The sequence below is a fragment of the Falco naumanni genome, chromosome 3 (assembly GCF_017639655.2).
Source record: "Falco naumanni isolate bFalNau1 chromosome 3, bFalNau1.pat, whole genome shotgun sequence".
In the NCBI taxonomy this organism is placed as follows: Eukaryota; Metazoa; Chordata; class Aves; order Falconiformes; family Falconidae; genus Falco; species Falco naumanni.
In genome coordinates this window covers 17,134,804-17,147,163 of record NC_054056.1, presented here as the reverse complement: position 1 = coordinate 17,147,163, position 12,360 = coordinate 17,134,804, and the positions used below count along the sequence as shown (strand labels likewise).

The 12,360-nt window shown below is 54.4% G+C and overlaps 1 protein-coding gene across 4 annotated transcripts in view; it reads left to right on the top strand.

The window, feature by feature from the left end:
• The window catches only part of AGRN (agrin), a 128,802-nt gene that overhangs the window by 34,075 nt on the left and 82,367 nt on the right, over nt 1–12,360 (top strand). The gene's annotated exons all lie outside the window — the stretch shown is intronic.

Below are 12,360 nucleotides of genomic sequence, written 5' to 3'. Positions count from 1 at the left end.
CAGGTCACCTCTGGCGAGCCCCTGTTGTCCCATGGCTTCTCCCCCAGTTTCAGCAGAGCAGTATCTCCAGGGGAGGGTGAGCGAGAGGGCTGGGTTGTGTCCCGAGTGCCGGTGGAGGTGTTGGGGCTTTTCTAGCCCTGGCTCTTGACCAGCTTTTTCTGAGCCATTCAGGTGACTTCAGCTGCAGAACCCTGTCCCTGCGCTGGGAGCGTCACTGCAGCCCAATTAGGAGATTAAAACCTGCCATAAGGAAATGAGGCTGGCGCAGCGTGGGCCAGCAGTAGTTTCTTGCTTTTAGCTTCTCCAGCTGACTGGGATTCATTGGCTCCTTCAGGTCTCCTGCACTTTGTCCGCCTATCCCAGCCCTCAGAGGGGACTGCAGAATAAGTCTTAAGAGTTGTGTGTTCCCCGCTACGGAGCAGTTCAGCAGCGGAGGAGGAAGGGGGTCTGACTGTGTTGTACAGAACAGACGTTGTGGGGAGGTTGGGGAGGAAGAGGTGGTAGTGGAGCTGCCAGCCAGCAGCCTTTGGAGGTCCTGCTAGCCTTTGCCATATAAGCTGGGAGGCGTTTGGTGCATGTGGTGACACAAGACAGATGGACCTGGGACCTCCAGGGCAGGAGAGTCTGCTTGCTTGCAGGCCAGGGTGCCCTCTCTCTTGTTTCTTTCTCCCCTGCCCACCCCCTACCCCCCACCCCCCGGCCTCTCTGCTAATATCCCGTGTAATACCCTGGCTGCTGCACTGCGGAATGCACGCCTTTGGCACAGAGAGGTCTGAGGCTTTGTGGAAATCTAGCGTGAGGGGAGCTGTGAGAAGAGATCAGCTTGGTTGCTGCTTTCTTCCTCCCCATCCTTGCTGTGTGTGCATCCTTTGAACACCCCTCTGTCTTGGCAGGGCTCCTGATAGATGCCACTTGGCTGGTTTTTTGGCAGCTGGACCCTTTTCCCTTGAGGTGTGTCACCCATTTCACACTGCGCTAGCTGATGTTACCCAGCTGTGCTGGCCCTTACCACCCTGCCTCTTCCCTGCCACCAAGTACACAATTTGTGTGGCTTTTAGTGGGCATCTCCTTTATCTGGTTGGCTCAAGCACTGCTTGGGCATCTCCCCTGCCTGGGGAAAGGCAAGCGCTCTTCTGCTTAACCTGTCTGCTTTCCCCCGTGTTGGGTTAACTTTTGTTGTAGCACACAGAAGAGGTGTGGGTATGCTGCTGCCCCCCGGGACTCAGGGTGCCTGATCCTGCGGGGGTCAGGCCTGCTCCCTGAGCTGCTCGTCAGCAGTGTGGCAGGAGCCAGGGGCTTCACTGTCCTCTGCGCCACTGATAGGGCTTATCTGCCTTCTGCCGGAGTCCCCGCAGGGGTTGTGGTTTCTCCCTTGCCTTTATCCAGGCTGTTCTTCGTGGGCCTTTGACCCACACCATTTCCGTGGCTCGGAGTCGGGGCAGGTGAGGGGTGATGCTGAGCAGGTCCACTGAGCAGCTGGTGGCTCCTGGGGGTGAGCAAGAGTGGGGTGGGGAAGCTGCCGTGCAGGGGGTGAGGGGGCAGAGCCGGAGCTGGCTGAGCACAGTGGCTGCTCCCTCGCCCCAGCTCGGGGCTGTCCTGCCCAGGGAGCAGCGGAGCAGAGCAGCTCTGCTTGGCCAGTCTGTGGGCAGGGTTTACTCTGGTCTGACCAACTTTTTTTTTGCTCTCATTTTTTTGCATGTGCTGTCCTCTCCCATGTGGATTCTGGATTATTCATTACTAGGTAAGAACAGCATTTATCTCCTTTCTTGGACTGTAAGTGGGGCAGGGGAGGCTGGGACGCATTTGGTCCTGACACACAAGGACGCCTTGTGTGATGGGAACTTACGGCTTCAAGGGAGCAGAGTGTGTGCGTGGGAGGCTGATTACTTGGGTCAGCCAGTTCCTGGGCAGTCGCTAGCCCAGGCAGCAGTGAGCGTGCACGGCTGCCTGAAGAGCTTCTGTGCGGGTGGCAGGGGTGAGCAGAGCACACGGGGAAAGGGGACAGAAAAAGCTTGTCCTACTTGCCCACTGCCACAAAAGAAACCACCTCTGCACCTTTCACCTTGTTGTTAGAGGAGTGGGAATAAAACTTTCACTTTGCAGAAGTGGGATGGGCTGTGCCTCTGTATCAACTGCTTGATTAAGTGTCAGTGGCTGGGCAGGAATCATGAAGATGGAGATAAGGATATCTGGATTGCTTTAAACTGGGGGCTTTTCTTCTGCATCTCTGTACCAGCAGTCAGAGTTGGTGGTGATGCTTTCCAAACCAGGAAGGGTGACAGGGCTGGCTTCTTTTGACGCTCCCACATTCACACTGGGACCCACACCAGATGTCCTTGTAGATGGATTGAACCTTTCTTCTCTGTTCAGTTTAAAATCTTCTTTTAAAAAAACAATAACAAAAAAATCTTGACCTTCTCCGCTTCCTGCTAGGACCATTAAAGCTCCGTGATCAGAGAAAAGACCCCAGCTTGTCTTCCTGGCCCTCCTGCAGGCAGATATGATGCAGAGCCTTTAGAGTTCTGCAGGAGAACATGTTAGGGGCAGGCAAGAGGAAATGCTGAGAGTTGCAACACTGAAGCAGAAGCGACCTAGTGCGGTCGGATGCTGTCAGGCTTTTGCTTTGGACCACCGACAACATGTTGGCTTAGAGAAGAAGTAGGGGGGAGGCAGTTTTTAATGAGGGTTATTTTGGTTTTTTCCTTGTTTTACCCCTAAGGCTTTGGAATGGGCAGCTACAAGCCCTTCACTGAACCACGCTGCCAGCTTTGCTGGCCTCTATTACTGGCTGAAAACTTGTTTGCTTGGAGTGACTGGCTGCTACCTCTAATCCTGCTTCACCTGGCTGTGGGCTTTTGTGCCATGCTGTCTCCCAGCCTGTTTTCTTTTGTGCTAATGATGCCTTATAATAGCCCTGTTTGCTCTTTGCAGCTAGAAACTGTTCTGCATCCTGGCATCTGTCTCTTGATTTTGCTGTACCCTTTAGTACATAACGTACCTGGAAAGGACTTTAAATCTCTTGTGCTTTGCCACTTGTGGTCCAGAAAAATCTCATGGTAGTGGGAGATATCCTGCTGGTGCTCTCCCCCCAGCTGCTTGTGTGCTGGACCTGGCCTGTCTTGATGGGTCAGGGAGGAAATATCCTGGGAACCAGAGCACTGCATCCTTGCCTTGTGTTCTGTCTTTTCCCTGGTCTCCTGAGCATGAACTCATGCTGTAGTCCTTGGTCTTGGCACTAACTGCTGGGCATGATGGCTGTAGCTTGATCCTTGTTACATCCTTTTGGAAGAGGGTGGTATGCATGAGCCCTGCTGTGAGAAGGGAGCCCTGAGAGTGAAGGCAGCCTCTGCACTGGCTCCCCTTGCAGCTGGAAGGGCAGTGGTTTTCCCTCCAATCATAGCATCATTTAGGTTGAAAAAGACCTTTTGAGATCTTCAGGTCCAGGTTAACCCAGCACTGCCAAGTCCATCACTAAACCACATCTACACATTTGTTAAACGCCTCCAGGGATGGTGATTCCACCACCTCCCTGGGCAGCCTGTTCCGATGCTTGGAAGGTTTACATAGGAATGAGCGTGTGGAGAAGTGAGCACTCGGTGCTAGCATTGCTGCTGGGAGCCTTTTGGAGCATATATCTTCTGAAGTGCCAGCTTCTCCATTTACCAAGAAGAGAAAAGGGTCAGCTTGTGCTTGAAAGTGTGAGGTTAATGGTCAGTGCAAGTACCACATTCTCGCTCCCTGATAATTTCCCTTCGGGAAACAAAACCCGTATGAGTTTGACTTCGGTAAAGATCAGTAGGATTTATAGAGGCTGTTCAAAATCTTCAGGGTCAGTTGGTCAAGTGGGGTAAATTGGGAAAGCTTCGCTGAAGGTTATAACACTTAATTGGTAACAGTGCCGCCAGTCTGGTGCCGTGATTTAATAGGAAACCCGACCCTCTCGGTGCAGCCCCTGGAGCCCGGCTGTGCCGGCGGCTGCCGAGGGTGCCGCAGAGCAGCGCTCACAGGGAAGCCCGGTGGGGTTTGATAGCCTCGGCACCGTTTTAAGAGCACTAACACCAGCTCGAGCCTTCAATCTTTTATTTTTCTTTCTCCTGGTCTCTGCTGTTTTCCTTGTGTGAGTTAAGTTATATGATGGCCCAACCGGGGGCTGCCATTCCTGCATTGCAGCTGCTCCAGGGAAACACATTTTGGCCTTTTAAAGACAACTTGGAGCCTTGCAATTTAAAAATACATATTTCTAAAAACATTGCCATTTGTCTTGGGTTTCCTGGGCTAGGGCTGCTCTCTTCATGGGAAACCTAATTGGATGTGGCAGTTTGCTGTTAGGAAGGAGCTGGGCAGCTGCCTGCTGAGGCTAGCAGTGGGAGCAGGACAAGCTCTCCACTGCTGCTCCAGGAATGGGGTGCTTGCTGGGTGTGGGACCCCTTTGCAGTGCCCTGTGAATCCCCCTCTCTCCCAGGGCTGTGCCAGGCTATGCTCCCCTGCTGCTGCGGGGACTGCCTTTGCTTGAGTGCTCCCGCCGTGCTGCAGTCACATTTTCCCCCCTTCCACCAGAGCCACTGCTTCCCACAGGGCAGCATGCTGAGAAGGACCGTGGCCACCAGCACTGGGCATCCTGGAAGGGACCGTGATGGTAGTGCTGCCCTTGCACAAGTGTCTGCTTACTGCCCTTTGCTAGAGGCTGGCTTACGCTAGAGGGTTTCTTCGGAGCCCTGCTGCTGAGAGATGCAAGACTTCATTCATCTGTGAAGGGCCGTGCCCACCAGTGAATATGTGATGCTGGGAAGGGAAGACGGCACCTAGCTAGTGCAAGGAAGGGGTGAAGGGGGCTGCCTCGCTGGCTCAGCGCAGGAGCCCGTTCTCGTGCTGTGCTCCTGCTGTGGGAGGAGGAGTGGTGGGGAAACGGTGCAGCTTAAATGGGTTGAAGGAGGTAGGGTAAATGCAGGATTTGTGCTGGAATCGGGTGGGAGTGGGATTAGTAAGCTGATGATGGGGAGCAGTGAAGTATGTTATTTCAGGGTCTCCATTAAACAATTAAGAGGGAATTTTCTTTAGCCAGAGAGAATGAAGTTAAATGCTGTGAATGGAGGCAGCTGCTTGTGTTGTCTGCCCTACATGGGACTCGGCAATGACAATTCTCCAAAGGGAAGGAGAATAAATTTTAATGAAATCTTGAAAGACTTTAAATTTTCATGTTAACGTCAATTATTCAGGACAGTCAAAAAGCAACTTTAAAGCTTCATAAAAAGAAAGGAGAAGAAGAGGCCAGTCTGATTTTTTTCTCCATTTTTTTAAAAACATTTTATTTTAGATTAATTGATTTGCATTTTGTTCCACAGCATTGAAACATGGACGTTTTAAAGACACTGGTGTTGGTTATTGCATCTGACAGCAGTGCTGGGAGGAAGGATATCAAGAAATGACTTATGTATTGCCGGGGGCATGGTAGAGGTGGCAAAAGGCTGTGTTGTCAAGGACAGGGGCAGTATCCATACTGGGTAGCTAATGGGGTTGCAGGCTGGCTGCTGCACTTGCTGCTCAGCCCAGAAAATTCCCTGTGTGGGAAGGCCCCGTGTGCTTTTAGCCTCACCAGTTTGGTGTGATGCCTCTGTCGGCAGCAGGCAGGATGGCTGGTCTTGAGGCTGGACCCGTGTCCCTGGCTGGAGGCAGGGGATGCAGCCCTGGCCTGAGGAAGGCATTCCTGCTTTCTGAGCTGGACAGGCAGGCCAGCCGTAGCTTGTACCGAGTGTGGTGCCTGCCCGTGGTGTGGTCTCTGCTGACCCTGGGCTCTTCCACAAAGGGCAGCAGCCAAGGTGGGGGTCCCCTCTTGTGGTGAGCTTCCCACCCTGCTGCACTTGGAGTGGCTGTGATGGCGAAGAGGACAAGCGTGTGATTTCATCGCCTCCTGGCCAGCTACACACAGGGTGCAAAAGCAGTGGAGCAGTGTTCAGGCTTTGGGGTGGGTCTGGTCCGCCGCTGCCCAGGCTCGACTGCCACTAGGACATCCGTGGCCCCTGCAGCATGGGACCCTCTGCCTCGCCAGGGACTTCTAGAGGGAGCAAAGGGCACCTCCTGTCATCTTGCCTGCAGCACAGGCGTCCAGTGCCATGCTGCGGAGGAGGAGACAGATCCCCCGGGACTGCGCGCTCAGGCTTGGCAGCAGCAGGCATGAAGAAACGACTGGCAAAACACAAGGCTGCCTGCCTGCGCCCGCTCCCTGCTGCGGGGTGGGGGGAGCTCCGCTGCAGCCAAGATCACTGTTGTTCATGCTCAGATGGACCCTGCTGACATGCAGCGTGGTCTTGGGGGATGGTGCCCGTGTTCTACCATGGACCTGCCTCCTGCTTCGAGTGGCCCCAGTATTCGGAGCATCCTCGGTTCCCACTGGTTTCAGCAGCCTGATGTGCTGCAGCTTCAGCTCAGCTCGTGTCGGGGGGATGCTGTGCATCTGCTTGTGCCCGGAGCCTTGCTTGCTGCCGGTTGTACAGCTTGCTTGAACAAGGCGCTCTCTTCTATTGCGGTCCTGTGGTCTTTCTCACTCCCCTCTCGCTAAGCCCAGGGCATCTGTCTGCGTTTCTGTTTCGGATCCCCAGCAGGCTGATGGCTTGCCTCCCTTTGAGGGTGCCCCACTGGTGCAGAGGGGCTCCATAGCACAAACACGTCTTTTATTCCCTGCTGCTGAGAGCTGCCAGGCCTGGCTCTCTTCCCAGAAAGCAGCGCTAGTTTAGAACATAAGCAGCTATTGTCTTAGCCCTGGAGACTGCGATCTGAGCTCTGCTGGTGTTGGGGAGGGGGAGTGAAGAGGGGATACAGCATGCTGAAGGGACTTGAGAAAGGAGCCCAAGGAATACAGGAGATTTGCAGGCTCTTAATTATGCTCATCTCACCAAAAATAATGCGGGTGCCTGCTCCTCCTTTGACATTCGAATCGCTCTTCCACCCTGTCCCTGGGGGCTGCTGTTACAGTTCATGTCTAGCAAAGACTGGGTCCTTTGTCTCGCGCAGGCTGGAGAAGGAAATGGGGGGAAGAGTGGTCCTACAGCGAGGGTCTCCTCCTGGGAGCATGCCCCAGCTGGGACTGGGGTCCCTGGCACTACCCCAGTTGTAGGGGCTGGCACTTGGGACAGCGAGGTGGCTTGGGGCATGGACTCACCCAGCTCTAGCAAGGTGACAAAGTGCCGCACTGCTGGTGAGCGTAGTGTGGTGGGTGGCAGGTGACACCCTCTCCCGTTCCGCTTCCTATCCTAGTAGCTCCTGCCCCTCCCTGAGGGATGCCTGGGGGGGGATTCCGGTGCTGCTTCCCAGGGTTTTCTGTCTGGGGATAAGATGCCAGGGTCCCTGCAGCAGGGGCTGGTGCCAGCTCAGCAACCCCAGGAGGGGACGAGAGCGGCTGTGGAGGACAGCCGTGCGGTACGGCCCAGCCGGGTGTGCTGGCTGCTTAACCACCGCGTCCCTCTGCATTTCTGAGGTGTGATCGAAGCTGGTGTGGTGTGCGGGAAGGCAGGACCGTGAAGACAGTCTGCTATGAATCTTGAGATTCTGCCTGCATTTGTATTTGAAGAAGTTTAAATTCAGCGCAAGAATAAAGGGATGATTTAGGTGGTAAGTTGTCATCTATTGTGGGGAACTTGTGCAGCAGGGAGAAAACAATGGTTCTCGGTGCCACAGGGACTCGGAGGAGCCAAGGGCTGAGCGGAGGGGGTCTCTGGTCTCGTCCAGTCCCCGAGGCGGCTCGTGGCTCTCCTGCCTTGCTTTGGGTCTCCCTTTTCTGGGGAACAGAAACAGCTCTGCACTTCTGTGCACGGGCCTGATAGACCTGTTCTTATTTTGTGTCTTTGGCTTTGATTTGTTCAGGGTTCAGCCCTGTAATCCAAGGAAAATCGCTCTGCAGGTAAAATTACACATGGGGATAGTTGGGTAAGGGAAGCCCTGAGTCCCTGCCAGATCCTCTAATCAGCCTTGAGTTACAGGGAAGGAGACAAGTTCCTGGAGTGTCTTGTGCTTGTTTTCCCCCTTATGAAGGCAGGGAGGGTGCAAGAGAGCTAATCACAAGGCTATTTCATGAATCATTTGGCCGTGATGAGCCACGCTCAAGAAAGAGGGTTTGAGATGCTGAGTTTTTTTAGCTTAATCTGCTGGAGTGGTGATCCTCTGCCGCTCGGCAGGCTGATGCCTGCAGCCAGCCCAGTCTTGAGTAAACTTTTCCCTGGCTTCAATAAAAATGTTAGTGTAGTAGAGACTCTGCCCTGTGGGTTTTTTCCTTCCCGCCCCCACCAGTGCATCCTGGTACCCAACCCACGGCAGCTTCTTAAAAGTGTGTTTGGTGGTGGCACAGAGGGGAAACCTCAAATCCTCGCAAAGCAATTACTGCTAATGAGACACTTCCTACACATCTGGTTCCAATTCTGGCTGTGTTTTGAGGACTGTTCTTCGGAGCTTGGTAATGGAGGAAGGTGGGAAAATCCCTGCCGCCTCTTCTGCCTTCTGCAGCACCCTCCTCCCAAGGTGGCAGTTGGACTGCTCGTTAACTCCCATCTCGCTTGCCAAACCTAAACAATTAACACACAAAAATTGCACCTCTCTGGGGAAGCTGAATTTCAGTAGCAGCAATTATTAGATGCTGATCGCATGCCAATTGATTGATATGTTTTTGAGAGCGAGTGTAATGTGTTTAATTAGTGTGTAATTGACAAGAGCAGGGATGCTTGGATGCCCCAGACTTAAGAAAATTTTAGAATCAAGTGCTGACTGCAAAGGAAATGGAGAAATTTTCTTTTTTAGCGTGCGATTGCTTGGGTTTCGTTGCTTTGTGTGCGGATTGAATGTTTAAAGGGATTGAAACTCTCTCTGGCTGTTCTTTCTCCAGCCCCTTGTCTCGGCCACCGGGTGCGGGAGGCATGGCAGAGGTGCCCGCTGCTGCAGGGCTGAGCTGCCACCCGCCCGGCTGCCCGCTGCGGCTGGAGGCGGGTGCCAGAGTGCCCCCAGCTTTCGGTGGGACCTTGGCATCCAGGTCCCAAGCTCTTCCAGAGATGCCGCTTTGGCTTTAGGTGAATTCAGTAAGCCCAGACCATAGGGCTTCATCTGCAGTTTCTGACATTCAGATCAGGTCTTTGTTTGAATGCAGATTTGCGTGGGTCCTGGGCCCCTCCGGCTGCTGGTTTTGGCAGCAAGTGCCTTGTTATCTCACTACAGAGCGTGGCCTTGGAGCAGGATGCAGAGAAACAGTAGGGAGGGTCATGGAGAGAGGGATTTCAGGAAGTCTGTGTTGCTTTTGTGCACTGAGCAGCGGGAAGGTGGCGTGGGAACCCTTGGCTTGTTTCCTTGGGAATGAGACAGTCCAACCTGGATCTCACTGGCAGGCTTATCAGGGACGTTAGTGTGAGAGCAAAGAAAACACCAGTGTTGGATTCCTGGGATCCGTCAGGGATCCCTCCTGGCCTCTCGGAGCCTGCCCTTCTGGCTCTGCAGGCAGTCCAGGGAGGCTGTGGAGTGTCCTCTGGAGACATTCAAAACCTACCTGGATGTGACTCTCTGCAGCCTGGTGTAGGAGAGCCTGCTTTAGCAGGGGGTTGGATGAGATGATCTCCAGAGGCCCCTTCCAACCCTGACTGTGCTGTGATTCTGTGAATATCCAGCACCTGTGCCCATCACAGTGGGCAGGCAGGAAGATTTGCAGAGGAGACCTCCCACCCTCCTGCGAACCCCGGGGCTGAGCCTGTGTTTAGTTAGCAGTGTCCTTCTGCAAGGCCAGCTCCCAGGGCTGCCTCTTCAGGTTGGGACCTCCCGGCAGGGCTTGCCCAAAGGACAGCTTGCCTCGGTGAGTTCTCCTGACCCGAGCGGCAGGGAAACGGTTTTGGGGTGTGCATTGGTCTGGGTGGCTGGAGAGATAGTTCTGGCCTTGTGACAGCTGTGTTGGGTGACTTGTCCGAGTCGTGTGTTCTCAGAAGTATGGCTTTTCACGACAGAGTGGCTCGGCCGCTGGCAGCAGTAAGCCAACAGGCACGTCCTGGGTGCTCCGGAGGGGTAGGTCCCCTTCGCTGCAGCCAGGGCTGCGCTGGCCTGCGCCCCCCGGGCATGGCACGAACACCTACTCTGCAAAGCTCGGCTGTGCTCCCCGCTCCCAGCGCGGTTCTGTGCAGGGAAGCTTTTCTGCAGTCAAGTGCCTGACCTTGGAACAGAGCCTCCCACTCTCCTTTTTTTTTTTTTTTTTTTTATTTAATGTATAGTAAAATAAACTTATTTTCCCCTTCTTGATGTTAACAGCTGCTTGACTGAGCCACAGCATGCTGAAGGGAAAATCAAAGCCCAGTGAAATATGCTGGAGTTGAAAGGCAGGTCAGGCTCTGGGGTTAACTCATCTCAATTGCACTTTTGTTCTAAAAATGAGAGGGAGAGCGTGTGCACGCTGACGGACTGGCGCGATCTCCCAAGCCTGAGGAAGAGGGGCCCGGAGCCACGGGGTGGAAGCGCTGCAGGTCAGCATGTGTGGGAAGGGGCTGGGGTGGCTGGGACTCGGTCCAGAGGTGCTGGTGCAGGGCTGTGTGGGTGGGAGGCTGCTGCTGAGCGGAGCGGCCCGGGCTGCCTCCGTGAGTCACAGGCGGCTTCTGGCTCCACGGGGTCAAGTGTTCAGTCTTGCTGTGGCCACGCCAGCCTGAGAGAGTGTGTTTCGAGTCCCTTAACCCTTCTGGGATTCTGTTTCCCACCGGTAGACTGGAGCTAGCATCGCTCACAGGGAGAACCAACACTTTTTTTCCACCCAGCCCTCATCCCATGTGCTCCTCCCTGTTCTGCAGCCCTGGCAGCCAGGTGGGATTTGGGCCTGGAGCAGCACTGGTGTCGTCTCTTGCAGTGCTACAAAGCTGCAATTGCCGTTTCCTGAGGGCTGCGGCACTGCAGTTGGCAGCTCCGTGTGGGGTTTGGCCAGGCATCTTCATCTTCTCTTTGTCACCTTCTGGTTTTCCCTGACTCTGAAAAGCAGCTGCTGTTACAAACCCGGTGAACATCAGGTTTTGGTATCTGCATATGAAAGCTTCAGTTGCTATTGAGCAGGCAGGCGGTGACACTCCGTTATCCCGCACAGAGCCCCAGCTCGACCCCCACACCCCAGCTGAACCTACCTGCAGGGGTACCTTAAAGAAAAGGTGCTGCTTTGGGAATGCCGTGCTTTGGCATGCGGAAAGTGAGCTATTCTGACTTCTGTGTGTGCTGCATACCTCTGCCACAGTTTCTCACTCTGTGGCCTTGGGCATGTTACTTGTCCCATGCGTGTTAGATGATGCTTGAATTCCTTGCCAGGACGCGGTGGTGTGACATGGTGCCCTGCCAGGGGGTTTCCTGGGATGCCAGGGCTGCAGTGCTTGTGCCAGCAGCTGAGGGACCTGCCTGCTGCAGGGCTGTTGGGTGAGAAGTGCTGTGTGTACGGTAAATGACGTGCGACCAGGCGTTGCGTGGCAGCTGCTGGCAGGTGGCTGCTGGCATTGTGCCACCGTGCCCGAGGTGAACAGGCTGAGCTGGGTGAGCTGCCTTTGCACCCACGCCGCAAGGGCAGGGAACCTCAGGCTGCCCTGTCTTAATGGGAGTGTCCCCCCAAATCCACAACACCTAAAACTGCCTGCATGCTGTTCCCCGCAGTGACTGCCTGTCTCCCACTCAGGCATTTGCATCCTTTCCCTTGGCGAGGGGCAGAGGTGCAGTCAAATCCCCTGAAAACCCCGGTGGGCTTTTGTAGGAAAGCTTTGTAGAAAGCCCAGCCAAGCGTGCTTGTCCCCAGGGCTTCTGTATCTGAACGCCTCAACAAAAGCCCCTGACACCTTCCTGTACCCTGGCAAAATCAAGTCTGTTCTGCTGTCCCAAACGCATTGCTGCTGTTCTTGTGCTGCCTTTTCACCTTGACAAGAGGGCTCTGCAGAGGGGCTGCCTTGGCCAGAAAGGGCTCTGCCGCTTCCCCTGGGGTAGCGGAGTAAGAGGAGGGGGGGCCTGTTCCCTCCAGCAATCCCTGCTGTCCAGGGTCCCAGAAGAGCCACCTCTGCTGTCAGCTCACAGAAGGACGTGACTGTGGGGCAGCACAATCCACATCACTTCAATTTAGAGGCATCGGAGAGAAGAAAAGAAGGGAGCACCGCATTCCTGCAGCCAGACACTGATAGTTCATCTGCACCAGGGCTGGCCATGGAGTCTTGGCTTTCATTTCTTTCTTCCTCTTTTTACAAATTAAAATCCCCAAGTAGCTGTGCTGTTCTGGGATATATTTAAGCTGGTTTTCTCCTTTTCCTTTCTTCTCTGCATCTCCCAACAGGTTATAGCTGAGAGGGCTCCTGGTTGCCAATGGAGAAGGCTGCACGTCACTTCCTTGGCATG